The sequence below is a fragment of the Dipodomys merriami genome, unplaced genomic scaffold, assembly GCF_024711535.1.
Source record: "Dipodomys merriami isolate MVZ:Mamm:240054 unplaced genomic scaffold, mDipMer1.0.p SCAF_2, whole genome shotgun sequence".
NCBI classification, from domain to species: domain Eukaryota; kingdom Metazoa; phylum Chordata; class Mammalia; order Rodentia; family Heteromyidae; genus Dipodomys; species Dipodomys merriami.
In genome coordinates, this window is record NW_027203381.1 from 117,854,962 (window position 1) to 117,871,248 (window position 16,287).

Consider the following 16,287-nt stretch of genomic DNA (forward strand, 5'->3'; position numbering starts at 1 on the left):
TGGATTCTATTCTGTACCAATATGTTTATTTATTTATTTATTTATAAGGACCAAGAATAAGCTAAATTGGAGCAGTTCTGTTATTTTGTTATTCTACCCACTTGAGCTATGGCTGAGCTAAGGAGGGAAACTGAGGGCAGAAGGGACTTGTAGAATCCCGGGACATCGCCTTGTCGGAAGCAAGGTCCCCACAGAAGCAGTTCCTGGGGTCTCATTCACTGTATGGAGGCTCAGGGTTTTTATTGTTTTCATAAGTTTGAGCACTATGCAGCCAATTTGGTCTTCAAAGTGAGATACTAAAGGGTATTCTTTGAGTTATGCATCAAATGAAGAAGTCTAAATCATTTCTTGTTTGATCATTCAGATCAGTGAAGTACTTCCAGAAGGATCTAGAACATGGTGGATAATACCTTTTAATGAGATGCTTGGGTTATGAATCCAGAGGGCTCTGTGTCTCTTAAACAGCATCTGTACCTTACCTGGCCCTTCTGCAAACATGGGGTCTCTACCAGGGCCAGGGCCTTGTGTTTCACATTAGAGATTGAAAGTGAGTTCAAAATATTAACCCCCACCCCCACCATCTGTCTTTGAAGGGGAAAGACAAACGCCAAAACAAATCATTGCATCAGCAGATTAAATGTTGTCATGAGGTAAGGATCACATGTGAAAGGCAGAAGAGAGAAGCAAGGTGAGCTCTGTCTGGAAGCAGAGGTGTATTTCAGCTGGGCCTTGAGGGATGAGTAGGAGTTAGCCAGAAGGCAGAGGGCCAAAAGAAAAGCTGGAGTGCGGGGACTTGCCCAAGGACAGGTAGAAAGACCTGCTTTGTCAGCAGTCTCCTCCCCGGGGAAGTACAAACTCTTCAACCCAGGAAAGGAAGCCGTAAAGGAGCGTGAAACAGTCAGTCCCCTAGCTCACAGCAAACCAGGCGCCTGGGTCGACGTGAGTCAATGATTTCATAGATTTGGCCGGGGCAGCGTGTGGAAATTTTCTCAGTGACCACTGTAAGTAATTCTCATTTACAGTAAAAATCTGGAATGTTTGAGAACGATCTGTGCTGGGGAAATTGAATTTTCAGATTAACTGCCTAAAAATGGAAAGTCTGGATGAAAACCCTTCTAATTTTGTTTTCCTTTGAAGAGATAACTGCAGTTTGCTTTTAGGAGGCTTTTTGTTTAAATCACCTAAAGACAGACACACAGACGGATTCGACTGACGATCAGCTCTAAACATTTTGCTATGTGCTTTGGTTTATTTGTTATGTATTTATCCCACCGATTTACATGTTTATAATACATTTGTTTATGTTGCCAGTTCTGGGGCTTAAACTCTGAGCCTTGTATTCTGATACAGCTTTTTTGGCACTCTACCACTTGAGACACGTTTTTTAGTTCTAGGCTTTGCTGGTTAAAGGAGATGAATGTCTCTGATTTGTATGTCTGGGCTAGCTCTGAAGCATAATTCTCAGATCTCAGCCTCCTGAGCATCTAGGACTCTAGGCATGAGCCACTGGTGCCTAGCTTCTTATGTTATTCCAAGTAGCTTTTTTCTCTCCCAAAAAGAGTGAAAATGGTTAAAAACTACCCATGATCAATGATGCCAAATGACTCTATCTGACGCTATGCATGAAGCCGTTTATTTCTGCCTACTTGTTTCTTCACTTGATCTTTCTTGTAATTTGGGCCCTGGTGTTTTTGTTTCTTGGTCTCAGCACTCCATGTTGGTCTTATCTGTCATGATTTCTCTTCTGCCTGACGGCACAGCTTGCTCTGGGCGCTTCTAGTCTTCTGTTCTCTCCCATTTTCCTGTGTGGGGGAAAGCCAGCCACCGTCCTGGTTCAAGTCTTCTTGCGGATGATGAGTGCTGATGGCCGCGTTGGCGGTGCCCAGCCCCTCGGTGGAGTGTCAGGTCTATTGTCCCCGGGCAGGGGCCCCACACTGCCCGGCCTAAACCCCCGACAGAGCTCTGTTGTGATACCATATCCAGACATTCAGTCCACCTGCCCATCCAACCACAGAGGAACAAGGTAAAAGATCACCTCATTTTCTGGCATCATCTTTGAGACTCTACTCCATCCCCTCCACCCCACCTCACCTGTCAGAGGGGCCTGCTCAGCCTGTAGGCCGGGGGTCAGCTCCCCACTTCCCTGGGGCTGCTGGCCCCCTCCTCATCCAGGCACTGACCTCGGGAATCCCAACCTTCCTCCCTGACGGTGCCCATTACACAAACCCTCGGCATCTGGCGTGCTTCCTTCCAGCTGTGCTCCTTGGGACCCAGTGCTCATGTCCCGGGGCCCCCAGCAGCCCAGAGCAGTTGGCAAGGCGAGGCTCAGTCCTCTCCTCCTCCCTGCGCCTCCCCTCCCCACCTCCACACCCCCTCCGGGAGCCTTCCTCACTTCCTGTAAGGGGCCACGCTCCATGCCCACCCCCAGCCTTTGAAAAGGCCTGGTGTCCTCTACCCCTCCCTGACGCTCACCTGCATCTCCAGCTCAAGGCCACGCCTCAGCAAAGCCTTCCAGAGCTGCACACCGGGACACGCCCCACGCCCAGGAGCTGTGCTACCCTTGGCCTTGGCTTTCTCCCTAGTTTTGCCCACAGGTATCTTTCTGTCAGTTGCCTGATGGTTTCTGTTAGGCCTCTCTTCCTCGCCAACGTCCACACCAGGTGAGAGGCAGGACCCCACTCATGGCCTGACTCGAGTGCCCTACACAGCACTTAGCACATAGTAGGGGCACAATAAATTCGTGGCGCAGAGGAGTAAATGTGGGAAGATCTTTTCAGCCTTTCAATATGTTCTGAATAGTGTGTTTATAAACACTGGAGATGAGGGTTTTATGGCTTTATGAGAATGTGGTGGGGTCAGAATGGAACTCTCCATTGCTCCTCTGTGGTCAGTGACTTTTCTTCTTGATCAGGTGAGTTCTGGGTTTTGTTTACAGTAAGCCTGTGATGATACTAGGTGACTATTGTAAAATAAATGGTATGAGCAGAGTTCCCGTGCTGTCTGTTTTGGTTTGTGCTGGCCCTGAGACTTGAACCTGGCACTGTCCCTGAGATTATTTTTTTGCTCAGGGGTAAGACTCTACTCCTTGAGCCACAGCTTCATTTCTGGCTTTTGGAGATTAAATGGAGATAAGGTTCTCACAAACTCTCCTGCCTGTCCAGGCTTCAAACAACAATCCTCAGATCTCAGCCTCCTCAGTAGCTAGGATTAGGGATATGAGCTCCTGGTGCCTGGTACCCATGCTGGTTTTTATTCCAGCTTCTCACAACCCCCCACGAGGCTGCCATCCCTTCTCTGCAGATGAGACACCAAGTTTCAGAAAAGAAAGTTGTCCAAGGTCACACAGCTAGCTCAGGGCTCTGTGTCCATCTTCTTACTGCACTGCCCCTGAAGTGGCATTAGTATTTTATCTCCTGATTTTGTTTGTTTGAAGTACACAGGAGGAAAGATGGGACTGAACCAAGAAGCTTCTGGAAGGAATTGCGAGCTTCCAGATACAGAATTCCAAGGGCACTGGCTGCTCAGGCAGAAGCAAGTGCCAGCCAGGCTGGACACAGCTCACGGGTAGCCGGTTCCTCTCTGGATGTATTCAGGACTTGTCTTGTCAGCAGCAGGAGCCCTCAGTGCATTTATGGAGGAGAGGACGCTGTGAGTCCACGCTCTCTAGATGAGGAGCTATAGATGATGTAGATGAGCACTCTTTTCCCAGGTAGGAGCTGCAATGCAATTGTGGTGATCTCATTACCTGTGACTGAGCAGTATATTCATGTTGTTTTATAAAAACCCAGCTCCACAACTCTGAGAAAGGCCAGCTCCCGTGAGGCCATGCAGACCGAGGACTCCCAACGCACCTCGGCTGTGTTCTGTTATTCCCTCCTTGCTCTCCATGTGCTGTAAGAGGGTCCCAGCACCGCTCAACGTAGAGGGTGTTGCATGGGTCCTCAGGGGGCTGCTGAGCGGCCATGCAGTCCCTGCTCACATTATTATGCAGTGCTGAAATGCCAAGGCAGCATGCAAGCATGCTTTAGAAGGTGATCAGTGGAACTGAATGTGCAGTGAACTCATCAGAGGGGGTTAATGGCGATCTAATGGCTAATGTCCATGTTATTTCTATACAAGAGACAGTATGGTGAGGCCTAGCTGTGTCACTGGGGAAAATCAGTCGGGAAGGATTGGGAAGGGCAGTCTACTTTCTGTGACCTTCTCAGAATCACTGCAGTTAGAGTCCATGACTGAGTTTAGATCCCTATGCAAGGAGCCTGGAGGAGGTAAAAGGAGCCCTGGCATTGCATGGGATGAAAAGGGAATCGTTGCTTCTTGATTACCTGTAACTAAACCTTCAGCCTTCTCCTCCCTCCACGTGTAGGGGAGCCCTGACCGCACCAGCCCGGCTCTGGGTTTGACATTGTGGCCCTGCAGGAACACCAGCCCCATACTGGCTTCTCAGAGCGCTCCAGAGGACATCGCCCCACTACACAAGAGAGGTTTGATTTAACCACTAGAAATACCAGCACTGCTTTTTCGATATGGCAACAATGATTATTAAGTGGTGCTGCAGGAATCTGGACGTTAAAAAATAAATCTCAACACTTCATTCTAAGATGTCAGCCATGTATCCCACTAGTCCATTTTAAAGGGTGATAATGTAAAAAAAAAATAATGGATGAGAAGCCTTGAACTAAAATCTTAAAAAGACAGAGGAAGAAGACAAAGGAGAGTAGCTTATTAGCTTTCCCAGCCCGCACGCACATGCCCAGAACCACACAGGAAAAGGTTGCTCCCCATCCCACAGTGGCTGGATTTGTTCGGGGTGTTCCTCCTCTTAGGGGGGGTCTCCTAAACCACTCTCTCTGGGTTAAAGCCTCGTGTGTATGGCCTTTGAACTATTCTGGAGCAGATCGAGCAAATAAAAACATAGCACTGCTCTTTCTCTTTTTCTAAAACTCTCATGTGGTGCATTGAGAAAGACAGAGGAGGTACACATATATCTCTGCACCCAGGGAAATGGCAAATGATTTTCAGCTTAGGCATATAGCATTACTGAATGGGACACTAGGCATTCTGTACCCCACCTGGCAGGTCTAATGGCACCCAAATTGGGCCAATAAGTCTGTCAGCTAATGAGGCAGATGCCTCTGCCGTGTTTGCTTGTACTGTTTACTGATGGAGATCAGCTAGCTGCCAGAGCGCTAAGATTTTGATTGAATGTGAAGGTATTTTGAAATCTGAAAATGTCTTATTATCACTCAGTGATCACAAGCGTATATGTTTTCAACGTTAGGACAAGCAAACAGCTCAGAAATGTTACCAGTCCTTAAAGCCAATTGACCGCGGTGCAAGCATGCTAGTGGCCCGTGCTCTCCTGAGAGGCCGCCGGATCCAGTTTCTCTACCAGAGGCGTGTAGGCAGAATTGAGGCTGACAGTGAGACGAGGCTGGGAAACTTTTGGACACTGGTCCTGTTGTGAAGGAGCTTGATTCCAAATCAGGCCACAGCCCTCATTTCCTTTGCCTGGAATAAGCTTCCTATGAGGATAAAAGTGACCATGAAAATCAACAAGGAGAATTCCACTCCTGGCCACAGGTGTATGTATCCCAAGAAAGTATGTTAATCACCAGCTCGGTGCTGTGGAGTAGGAGTACTAAATCCATTTTTAAGCAAAAGTAGAAATACCATGAAACTGGAAAATCAAGCCGGCTAGAAATTGGTACCTATGGATTTGATGTGCTTCCTGTGATTGTACACCCGCATCTCACTGAGGGGGACAGGGAGAAGAGGGGATGTAAACTTAGGGAAGGCTCATGTGAGTGAGGAAAGGTGCTGGCTTCAATGTGAGAGAGATTGATGTAGGGGAAAAATCTATCACACAACTTCCCTAGCCCCAAGAAGACCGGCATCGGCGAAAATGCCCATCTTTCCTTAGTGAAAACAGTCATTCTTGCTTGCTTGCCTCTGTCTCTTCTTGTCATGCTCTGACTACCCTCGTTCTGAAGTTTTAGGAAAGAAAATACACTAAATGAAACACCTATTTTCCCTGCAAGGACTGTCTGCAAACACCATCTCCTTCTCTTCTCTCTGACTTGCTCCAGCACGTTACAGCCACACAAAGTCAAATGCTCTACATTCATTCCCTCTTGCTTTACCAAATGGCACTGGGCTGAGCCACCTTTGTCTGTGGGTATGAATTATCCAGACTAGAATAGAAAGCGAGACTCTGGCTGAGTTGTGGAAATGTATTCCCTGAAGGGAACGGTTAGGCCAGTATGTTTTGGAGGGAGCTAACACAACACTAGCCGTCTTGTTTTCTGTGTGTTTTTTTTTCCCTCCAGACATAAATTTTCCTGTTTTACCAATCATCTCATAACAATGCACGTCCAAGCCATGCTGTGATTAAAGGGGAGAAAATGCTTATTACCCAAGTTCCTCGCATGTTGGAGCAGGAGAGACTAAGGGTGGTAAACCAAAGGAAATTTCCATGTTCCCTTAGCTGCTGTGTATTCTTACACTATAGGAAAGTTAGCTGTTATTAAGTAATAATGTTCAGCTGAAGTTGGTCACTCGTAACAACAGACAGATGTATAATGTTTTATTTGGTTTAGGCAGTCCTGTCCCAAATAAAGGACCTGAAATTAAACTGTCTTTACAAAAATGCTCAGCAAATGATACCTCTTACTTATTCCAGTGCTCGGATTTTTTTTTTTTTGCCATGGAAAATGGAAAAATGAGTCTCCTGTTGAACTTCGTATGTGTTTAAATTTGTCTTTGCTGAGAAAGGTTGATGCTGTATGGAATGAAAAAAAAAAAACCAATCTGAATCGAGGAGTAAGGGTGTAGCTATGCAAACCACATTGAGGGATGGAAAGAGCTATTTTTTCAGTACTTATGGAATTTGAAACAATAATAATGGAATGGAAACATAGGGAAAAGGCTAACTGGTTGATTGCAGAAGTAAATTGGATCATTAGATGCTCACATGTAATGTAAAATGTGGGATTCATCTCTAAAGGGATCCTCATTGCTCTTCTAATGCTGGATAGGGTAAAAAAAAAACCCTCTAGTTCACTGAGCCCCTGACAAACTCCGGCCACATAATCCTTTGGGATATTAAATTCTCCTTAACACACAAGTTCTTGGAGACAAATTCTGTCTCAGGCCCTCAAATGTGGGCCTGAGAATCTGCATTTCTAAGGAGCTTTCCTAAGCCAGGCTGGTACTATAGAAGGGTGTGAGAGGGGCCACTCCTCAAATCTGTCTTTAGGAGAGGTGGACCTCTGGTATTAAGATCTCATAACAACAAAAGAAGCAACATCGGGCTGGGAAGGTGGCTCAGTGGTAGAGTGCTTGCCTTGCATGCCTGAGGCCTTGTGTTCGATTCCTCAGCACCATATAAACAAAAAAAGCCCCCGCGACTAACAAAAGAAGCAACATGTGTCCACTAAGAAGATTCAGAATCACAGAAGCCGTTTCCAGCTATAAACCTGTTACTGGCTCAGTAAACCTCATCCTTTGAGGTCCTCTTCCTCCTATGGTGGGAAGTGTAGATTTTAGACCAGATCAGCACTTCTTAAAACACTTCCAGATGCTGCCAGAGGCTGGTGGCTCACACCTGTAATCCTAGCCACACAGGGGTTGGAGAGCTAAGTATTGCAGCCAGCCTAGGCAGGAAAGTCCATGAGACTCTTATCTACAATAAACAACTAAAAAAGCTGGAAGTAGAGCTGTGGATCCAGTGGCAGAGTGCCAGCCTTGAGCAAAAGAAGCTCAGAGACAGCACTCAGGGAGTTTAAGCCCTAGAAGCAACATTTAAACAATTTCTGGTGGAAGTGGTGCTGTGGCTCACGTGGTAGAGCACTAGCCTCAAGCTGAAGAGCTGAGGGACAGCACCCAGGCCCAGAGTTCAAGATCCAAACTGATCAAAAAAAAAAATATTCGGAATGTTGCATTAAGGCCAAGTGTCGCTACATAATCACATAGGTGTGTCGGACTTGTGGCGATCTCTGTGCTGTGCAGGTGTGTAATGGGAACCTCCAATGGGTGAGGGCAGTCAGCGTGGCCCTCAGAGGATTAGTAGGCAAAACTTTCTAGAGCTAGTGGATGAAAAACAAGTCTCTTAATTGTGCTTGTCCTATCCTGCTTGTGAGCATGCACCGGGAGGCCCCAGCCCTGGGACCCAAGCCCCGCCCCCCTACCCCCCCCCCCCCCCCCGCCCCCAAGGCAGGGCTTTCCAGGCCCAACCGGCACCCAGAAGACACAACTCTAGATGAGACCCATCATCCAAGGAACAGGGACACAGCTTCCGATTTTGCTTTGAGCCCCAAAACAATATATGTGAGCTTCTCTTCTTGAGGAATGTTGCCGAGAAAACTGCCAGTCCCGCGCGGCAGCTACCACAGGGGTGCCTTTAACCCCGGCCTGTCCAGGTCCTTGTCCATTTTCTCCATCTTCTCTGTGCCTCATTTAGTGAGAGGGTCACAGAGAGGGTGTGTTCTCAGGACTCACACAGGAGCACCACCTGGGAATTTAAATCTGTGGTCCCCTGGTTCTCCTCAATGCTGCTGAACTGGACACTGTATGATAGAGAGCGATTTTCCTTCTTATCCAGCCCTCTACGTGATTCTGCACACACACACACACACACACACACACACACACCACCCAGCTGAAGTAAGAGAAGGGGGGTTAGAAGGTCACAGGCAGGACCACCCCATCAGACACACTTGTCCGGATCACAGGATTCTTATCTGGAAGATGGGAATGGCAGTTGTTCCTATCTCCGAATTGAAGCGATGATTAAATTAATATAGAATGCTCTATAAAAGGCCTGCCATCCCGTAGGCAATTAAGCAGTCACAGCTGGTTATTGTGGGCAGTGTGCCACGCCTCAGCTCAGGGCACAGAGAAAGGCGAGAATGCACTGAGCGAGTTGTGATGTGGTGCCGACAAGAGTGCAGGAAGAGGCAGACAGAGCTGGTTTGCTCATTTATTCATTGCCTTTATGAGTGCTCCTTGTTTATAAACTAGAAAAAGGTTTTTTTCAGACAGTAAGGGAAGGATTCGATTTAAAAAATAAATAAACCCCAATGTGTCATTGTTTTGGAGAGTGCGTGATCCCTTGGAGCTGTCCCCTCAGGGAGGAAAGCGATCAATGACGTGGAGTCCCAGGATAGCCCGTGTGACCATGATAGTGAAGATCTCGGAGTCCATAGGTCTAAAAGCCGGGCCTTCTTGCCCAAAGAAGAGTAGAATGACAGAACACTTCTTGAATGTTCTTGAATTAGGCATCGTGTCTTGCCGCATCTGAGTACTGACTTGGAAGGAGGTCACAAGATGAGAAGAATCAGTCACTTTTGTATGTTGTCCCTGGGGACCGACAGATCTCTCCTCCTGTTGGAATCGGGTTAGACTTGGAGTCTTACTCCGGTCAGTGTCTGATCATAGCCTGACTGACACGTAGAGTTTACGTAGGCAGACTAGAGGACTTGATGTACGCTTCAGGCACGCATCTCATTATCTTTAAATGCATGCAGTACAATACAGATACAGGCATGTACAATCCAAGATGGGGTGAGGTGAGGGGACCTGCTGGTGGCCAGAATCTTCTGCTCGGTTTTGTCTCAGTTACAACCCCAGAACTCTGTGACTCACGGCAACAAGCATCCTATCTCAGCTATGGCTCTGTTGTAACCTAGTGCCAGGAATCGCTGCCTCTTACTCCCTTGAATTGGAAGCACTCGGCAAGACCCATGGCAGCCCTAAAGATGAGTCCTGAGCCTCAGCTCAGGTACAGTGTGCCACTGCTGGTCACCCTGGATTGGGCAGAGAAAGTCACGTGGTCACCTCCACACAGGAAGTACAAACACTCCCACCCAGGGACACGCACAGGGAAGGATCTTTTACACCAGGACCCAGCACAGAGCTGCAGAGAATCACTGGGAACCACACAAAGTGAACTCCAGCAACCGAAGTCTGCCACGGGCTCAGATCTTCCAGACACAGGGCATTGGGAGACAGGAAGTGATTTTGCAAATTACTTCTTGATACCATCTTGACTTGCATATCTTTCATATGATTCTCATGGATGACCACGGGCATTTCCACAGCTCCCAGAGGGCTGCCCTTCTTCTAGCCCTCCTCAGTCCTCAGAGCCTGAGGGATAAAGTGAGTAGGCAGAAGGTAAGTGCAATTTCCCCCAAGAGATAATAACCAAAGAACTACCCTTGCAATGTTCTCAGAGTTAGGGCCACCTCAGTCCCTCCTGAGGGAACTGTCCATGTCTGACTCTAGCTGGACAAAGCCATTTGTGTTTCCAGTTGGCACTGGTGAAGTCAAGCAAAGGCGTTGGAACTGCCAGACAAACCTTTAAAGCAGATTACGGACTGAGATTAAGAGCAGGGGAGAAATCTGTCACATGGCCGAAAGCAAAGGTCCTGGTACCTGTGTTTGTATGACAAGTCACAGGGTCCAAAGAAGGAGAGCTAAGCCCTGCTGGTTTCATTTCCAATTACTTGTAAATCTTCTGAGCTCAGTGAACCCCAAACGAATCCTTGTCAAGCATTTTCATCGATTTAATATTTAAGCCTGTGTCTACTTAAAGTGAAATCCCACCCAGGTAACATCAGGTTTAGAGACAAGAAGAGATCATCAGAAAAGCCATGTGTCAGAGCTATTGGGTGTATGAGGAAGCTTTTAAAGGAACTTTTCTTACAAACAGGAAGTTCTGTTTTCTCGGCGCTTGGAAGTCAGATCCTGCACATCCTCATTTTAGTCTGGTGCAGCCAGGTTACTGTTTGATTCACGTCTCCTTCCTTCATGCCTGGCTGCCCCCTTTGAGAACACAAGGAATGAGGTCATTTGAGACCTGGTTGAAAAACTCCACTCTGGGCAGCTACGGCCTCCCCGTCCCCACCCTGATCAGTTTCTGTAAATGAAAATGTCACCACAGAGCACAGAAGGAAATGCTCCTGGGAAGGACAAATTGGAAACTTCCAACAGAGTTCTAAGGTCTCTCGGTTGTGCTAACTAGAAGGAAAATACTCATTCTTAAACTGATTTTTCCTCCTTTACAAAAACAAGCATTCCTTTAACACCCTATTTTTGAGATTTAGTGTGTCTGGGGGAGGGGAGATATAAATGGGTATTAATTAGCAAAAAAGCAATTGAAAACCTGCTATGGTATGATTTATGCCCATCCCAACCACTTGGGAGGCAGAAGTTGGAGGCTCATGATTTATGGTCGGCCCCAGGCAAAATGTCAGCAAGATTCTATGTCAAAGAACAAGCCAGACCTGAAGGCACACACTTGCATTCCCAGCTATAAGTAGGAAGATCACACCCCAAAGCTGGTTCGTGCAAACAGGACAAGACCCTATCTGGAAAAAACAGAAAACAGCACAAGGATATAGTTCAAGTGGTAGATCACTGGCCACTTACCTAGCAAGCATAAATGTGGCCCTCGGTTCAAAATCCAGAACTACCCTCCCAAAAGAAATCAGCCATTATTGTGGTAATTGCAGATTTCTCTGTGCTTAAATTTAGCTAGAATTATTTATTATATATAGTATTATAGATAATATGATATATAATATGTATTTATTATATATGTATATTTGACATCAAAGATATTTATATCTTCCTTTAGTAGTGTACATTTGACACTATGGAATGCATTTATACATTCCATAACCTCTTTATATGAAATTTAAATAATAGATATTATAGTTATCATCAGATTTTAACCCTGCTTTTCAAAAAATTCACTGGGCGCTATGGCTCATGCCTGTATACTAGCTACTCAGGAGGCTGAGATCTGAAGATCGCAGTTCAAAGCCAGCCGGGGAAGAAAAGTCACTGTGAGACTCTTAGCTCCAGTTTACCACTCATAAACCTGAAGTGGTGCTCTGGCTCAAAGTGGTAGAGTGCTAGCCTTGAGCAAAAGAGCTCAGCGACAGCGCCCAGGCCTTGAGTTCAGGCACTATGACCAGCCTTGGATATCAGTAGGAGACATCCAGACATGCAGCTCATATTCCTGCAGGTGGTGGCAGGTGTCATGAGGCCTGAGCAACAGCCTGACTTCAGGATTTGGAGGGGAAGAGAGGGAACGGGACCACCGATCAGCATCGATGCCATGGACACAGCATAGACGTAACAGTGTCAACTGGAAATGCCTCCCACTCCACCTGGGACAACAGGATGAATGAGAAACCCCAGACCTTGCCAGTGTCCTGCCTGGCAGATCCTGAGCTCCTCTGTCCGGCCGTCATGCTGTGTTTAGTTTGCTTGATCCTCGATTCAATTCTTAGGACAGCCTCTCTCCTTGACAGAATATGATGGGGACGAAGGGAATGCCTTTTCCATTTCCCCATTCTCATTGTTTCCTCTCCAACACCTATCATGCAGCTCTTCCACCAACCTCCAAGTAGACTAGAGCCCTATGCAATGTGCATAGTCTTAGTCCCAGTTAAAATATGTGTGTGCTTTCTTTCCATTATCTCCAGAAAACGAATGCATAGGTGCTAAGCCACTCTACACATGCATCATTTATTAGCTTGAAAGTAGGCCAGGGTCCTACTGACCTTGGCTCAGCCGGTTCAAAGACTTTGGTGAAGATATTGCCATTCTGAGAATTATAATCGCAACCCAGAATGGAAAACAACAATACCCAAACTGGAGAACTGAATATTCATTCCAGAGACTAAAGAAAACTGCGTGTGGATCCTATGGGATATTGCTTATCTGGAGAATTAGAAGAGACAAAATGAGAAGAGGTTAACTTTCCCATCTTTAACTTTTAGACAGTAAGCCATCAGGACTGTAGAATCGTTGGGGAAAAAAAATTCAAAAGCAGTAACATGATGATATATAAAATTGGAATGTTGATCAACAAAAACCAAGCCTTCTTCAAAAAAGACTGCTGAAGAATACAGTATGGTGCACTAATATTACTGTGAATTCACAGAATGGACGTAAAAACCAGTGAAGCAGATGTATAAAGTGAGGGATGTCAGGCAGGTTCCTGGCTTCGAGGTAGCGTGGGGACTGGGCTGACGGCCAGAGAGTCAGGGCGGCTCCCCCGTTTATCACTAGGAATATGTTAACTCTGCAGTAGTGATTACTCTGAAAATATGATAGAGCCCCAAAATATGAAGTATATTTGGACTTGAATTGAGACAGTGTGGCAATAAGTCACTGATAAGTGATATATGATAGAGAAAGATGATAGATAAATAGATGGATAGATGATAGATACTTCCAAACACATAGATAGATAGATGATAGATACATAGAAGAGAGATAGAGAGATAGATAGATGATAGATAGATAGATAGATAGATATTTGATGTGGAGACACAATGCAGATATCATAGATAAAAAGGCAAGTTTATAGATGATAGAGGTGGAATAGAGGTGGATAGATAATAGATTGATAAGTAACAGAAAATTGATAAATTACACATACAGGGAAGTATCTTAGAAGAATGTCATGCCAAAGAGCCTCTTGCATTTAGACCAGGCGACCTGACACTTGGATGTTTTATGGGTGTTGACATGAGCCAGTATCTAGCACCCACAGCCTCTTCAGGTGGAGGGAGCCAGTGGGGTCCCTGCCCGGCTGCGAGGACTCGGTGTGTGCCCTGTGGGGCAGGCGTGTGTCTGTCAGGGGCCGGGTCCCACAGCCTTCTCCACGCCGTGCGATGACTCAGCAGGAGCCAAGCATTTCCACAGGCGGTAGAACTATTCTGGACCCTTCGTTTCCGATGCTCACTGTTTACGTCCTCTGCGCTTCCCCTTCCGGCCTCCTGTGCAGCTCAGTTCATTGAAGCCGCCTGGCCTCTGCGGGACGTGTTCACCTTCCCTCCCCCCACCCCCCGCCAGGCTTTTGCCAGTGAGCTCCCTCCAGGGGCTGGATTCTTGGTGAGGGCCATGCTGGTGGCTTCGGTTTCATTCTTGGACACACTGAGCCGTTCTCCTGCTCTGGGCACCGTGCCAGATGGCCAGGCCAAAGGTAAATGCCACCGCCGTAGCCCTTAGGGAACCACCAGGGGCCGGTGCCGAGGGTGCTCGCGCCACCTGTGAACAGCACGCTCCAGGCAGGAGCAGAGTCCTGGGGTAGCCAGGTGGGTGAAGCAGAGCCAGGACGTGACCCCCCCCCCTGCACTGAGGAAGACTCCTGTCCCTGCCCTCGGGTGAGTGACCAGGTAGTAAAGGGTTCTGAGGCCGCGGGGAAGAGGAGGCCGGAGGGGCTGGCGGACACCTGCTGTCTCATGCAGAAGCTGTCGGTGTCATTGGGTGACTTGTGTCACCCAACGCTGGTGTGGCCCACACCCTCGCCCCGAGCTGGGGTCTGCGGCCAGTCAGAACTCAGCAGAGAGTTGAGCGGGCAGCTTGTCCCACCCCTGACTGGAAGGAGAGGGTGACTTCTTAGAACGGAGGCCCAGGTTTCCAGACCCTTCAGAGGACGGCCCGGGGGACAGTGAGGGGGTGGGGGGGCGTTTGAGTATCATCACACCTGAACCCTGCAGTTTGTTTGTACTGCAGTGGTTTATCACATGTACTTCCCCTGGCACGTTGTTTTATTTTTTAGAAAAATAAATAACGTACATGTGGTGACTTGTACCGGAGCTCCGTGTGTCTTTGGCGGAGCTCGCGTTGACAGCCTGTCTGGGCGCTGGGGGAGCCAGCCTGGCATGGTCTTCCCTTCGCCGCGGCTGCCCTCCGCCTCCCCATGCCCAGAAGCAGCACCGGCCCCACGGCAGCCCCCTGCTCCACCCCGCCGTCTCCTCCAGGAACGAACTTCTAGACGTCCAAGAACTTCTGAGAAACACACAACCTTTCCTTAGGATGAAAATTAAAAAAAAAAAAAGTCTTTCCAAGAAAAAAGAGAAGAGTCCCTCGCAGGGAGCTGTTCCTAGTGACTCTCCCCTGGCGACGAGGCCGCGCCCGCGCCCAACGCCTCGAACGGGCTCTCAGCGTCGCTCCCGTGAAGGGAGCTGGCTAGAGGATTTACTCCAAAGCTTTATTGACATAACGCCCCTGACACAGAAAAGATGATTATGTGAATCATAAATCACTGTGTATTCACTTTTTTTAAACTCTTCCAATACCAGTGAGCTGAGAAAATAAAAACCATGCCGGCCAGGTGAGCATCCTCCGTCATCATCCCCAACACCTCTTGCGGGGAATGCAGGGCACCCGCCTCCATCACCAGGCGGGCCTGGGCCAGGCCGGGTGTGGGGGTCGGGGGTCCCAGGCAGCTTGTTCTGGCTGTGGTCTCCTGGGCTGAGCAAGAACCCCGTGCTATTGCTTGGTAGGTTTTCATTGCTCAGTGTTAGATGCCTGCCCTTCTTTGCTGGCCTTTCCATATGCTCTCTCAGATAAATTTCCCTTGTATGACTTCTCCCCTCATCTAAAGGGTATGAGAGGATGTTTGTGGAAGCGCTAAATGTCACACCTGAATTGGCATTGGTAGCAATTTCCTAGGAATAACCAGTGGGGCAGTCAAGCCATTAAGGAAGCTTAATTCCTTGCTCTCAGTGTGGTTTGGGTGGTTTGATTATTGAATTTTTCCCCGCTGTCCTCAGGAATGAAGAGAGGTCATAGACACTAAATTATGCATTTAATTGGAGCAAAAAGTAAATGGTTAGAGAGAATATGATATAAATGGCAGTCCTAAAACTTTACTCATTCTATTGAACTTCAAAGATTTATACTAACATCCTCCATTGCTATCTAAGAACTGTCTTGTGGATGGCAGGTCTTAATTATGTCAGCTTTGGACGTGAGCTGCTTGGTCGCAGATATATTTTTTAAAAGTTTCTGTAGTGGGAAATTATGATAGCTGAATATAAATAAAATATGAATAGCATTTGTGAGATATTTGCATAATGGTATACATGGTTAGGGTGTGTGTGTGTGTGTGTGTGTGTGTGTGTGTGTGTGTGTGTGTGTGTGTAAAAGGCTCTGCAGAGGCATTTTAACTCTTAGCCATCAAGGAAACTCTGAGAAGTGAGACATTCTCAATTTAAAGACTGAGGAGCTAAGATCCAGAGAGGTTAAGTAGCCTGTGGTGGATCACACAGCTCAGTGATCACAGACTGTTTTTGTTTTGGTTTGGTTTTTATTCCAGCTCATGCTCCTTATTTCTCCCCTCTGACTTCTGCAGGTACACATCAGCGAGCCCTACCTTCACAGTTCTGCTTTCTGGCCATGTGTAGTTGGCCTCTGTATTTTCAGGCCAACTATGTATCTTTGTATTCAAACAGTGATGGATTCAAAGCATGAGGGGAAAAC

The 16,287-nt window shown here is 47.3% G+C and overlaps 1 protein-coding gene across 4 annotated transcripts in view; it reads left to right on the forward strand.

Moving 5' to 3' along the window:
• Positions 1–16,287, forward strand: part of Kcnj15 (potassium inwardly rectifying channel subfamily J member 15) — a 46,907-nt gene that overhangs the window by 22,591 nt on the left and 8,029 nt on the right. Inside the window, exon 1 of one of the 4 annotated variants that reach the window (XM_070030683.1) lies at positions 318–1,001. The exons of 2 other annotated variants lie outside the window; for them this stretch is intronic. The gene's annotated coding sequence lies outside the window, so the exon portion shown is untranslated. Of the gene's footprint in view, positions 1–317; positions 1,002–9,881; positions 10,174–16,287 lie in introns of those variants that run through there. One more of the 4 variants, XM_070030682.1, reaches the window with a different exon arrangement.